The sequence below is a fragment of the Cynara cardunculus genome, assembly GCF_001531365.2.
Source record: "Cynara cardunculus var. scolymus isolate 2C chromosome LG 7, CcrdV1, whole genome shotgun sequence".
In the NCBI taxonomy this organism is placed as follows: domain Eukaryota; kingdom Viridiplantae; phylum Streptophyta; class Magnoliopsida; order Asterales; family Asteraceae; genus Cynara; species Cynara cardunculus.
Genome location: NC_037534.1, coordinates 1,762,521 through 1,764,735, shown reverse-complemented (window position 1 = coordinate 1,764,735; position 2,215 = coordinate 1,762,521).

The following is a 2,215-nucleotide window of genomic DNA, read 5'->3' as shown; positions in this document are numbered from 1 at the left end:
AAAAGATAATTATGGTTAATTAAAATAAAATAAAAATTATAAAAATTATTTAATTACATTATTGTCCTTATTAAATTATTTATATATAATAAAAGTTAATTTATTAATTAAAAAAGTTTGAGGTTATTGGGTTGTTCTCGCGTTCTCGTAAATCACATGGGTTCTCGTTTGAACCTCCACCTATATATATATATATATATATGGGTTCCGGTGAGAAGAAAGTTAAGGCGAAAAGCATAAGAAAATATCTTTCACCCTTAGATACACATTAAGATGAGAGTAATCTTCGTATCAAGCGTGATTCATGGATGAGTTTGAGATTAAAGATGATTGAGGGTACAGATCTCTTTTTACGCTTCTTACTTTAACTCTCATTATTACACGATCATTCGCTATATATATATATATATAGGGTTAGGTTACAGTGAGAATAAAAGTTTCACTAGATCAACCCTAATGAGAAACATCAGACTTCTAAAGGCACAATTTATGGGTTAGTTTGAGATTAAAAGTGATCAAGGGTTTCAAATCTTTTCTTACATTTCTCATTTTAACTCATATTCTCACATGATCATTTGTCTATATATGTGTGTTTATATATGCAATTTTTGTTAGAAACCTAAAAGTGATTAGAAACCAAGGAATCGTCCACAACACAAAACGCAACATATTCATCAAGAATATGAATGCATTATTCATCATGAATGTTGTAACATATTTATCATGAATGTGTAATTGATAATAAATAATAATTTTCAATCTTGCTATTATTTACCCCTTAACATTGTATAAATGTGCACTCCTAACCCAGGAGTTATAAGAAGACGTCATCCATTATCTCATCTGACATTTTATCTAGAGGTTTGAAATTTATTGATAAAGATTGACCCACCCACCCCACCATGTGCCCTTAAGTGGCATGTGTTGTTCAATTTACTAAATCCTTTTTCTCAAAAGGACCTCCATGTTACTTCGGTTTCAGTCGTTTCAATCAATCAAATAATACAGATTTCGTATACTTATAATACATAAGTCAAAATTATTTATTCCTTATATATATATATATATTGGAGGACCACGTTATGTTAATGTATTGAACCATAAGGGTGGTGCCTGATTGGTTTGAGCTTGGAATTCAAAGGTCAAAAGTACATGAAGGTCTCAGGTTCAAATTCAAGGAGGAATAAAAATCTCAGATTCAAAGCCCGGACGAGTGTGAGTCGTGCAACCCAAGGAATGTCAGTGACGGAGCAGTCCCTACTCGGAGAGGTAATTTTTGAGATCTCGTCGGTGTCGAGTGTTTCTGAAACAACATGCATACTTTTTATTGGTGTTTAATATCTATACATGTTGTCGAGTGTGTAGTTGTGTGTACATAAACCATGAACTAACTAAGCTTTTTAGCTGACTATTAATATGTATTTCAGGGGCTGGTGATTCAGGTTTAAACAAAGGGAAGGGCAAAGATTAGATATGTTTCTATTTGCTATATTCCTTTTATGTTTTGCTATCTGTTAAACATATTACTATTATTTATTCCTTATATATACTAGTATGGGAACCGCGCGTTGCGCGGTAGTATGAGTGCTTTGATTAATGATCTGATGATTGTTTATATAAATATATATTAATTGTTAATAGAATCATCAACAAATCATATTCAAATAATTCGAAAAAGTTAAATAAAAAAAAGTTAGTGAAATTTTAATATAAACACACATATATATATTGAGAGAGAGATTTGTTTAGTAATAAAATTGTAAAACTAAATAAAATGAGTAATAATAACGACGGAAATATTAAGGAATCTGACACAAATTTAAGAATAAAAAATACTCCACATAAAGATATGTCTCCTTCAAAGGATGATGTACATGTACTATTTTTCATCTTCAATACATACCTTGACTTTAAAAACACAATAGTGAATGGATCGGACCAACCATACGATATGTAAAAAATCACATATCAAACTTAAAGACTTCAAATCTCTATAACCCAATAGATAAAATTATAATGCAATCAAAATCATAACATGAACATACATAAAATTATAATACGACTAAACTTACGATAAGAACATACTTAAAAATATAATCTAATCAAAATCATGATACAAACATACATAACATTATAATACACTTTAAATTACAAAACAAACTTGCATAAAATTCTTACCTTAGATCATAATCAAAAATTCCCACAACCCAAACTT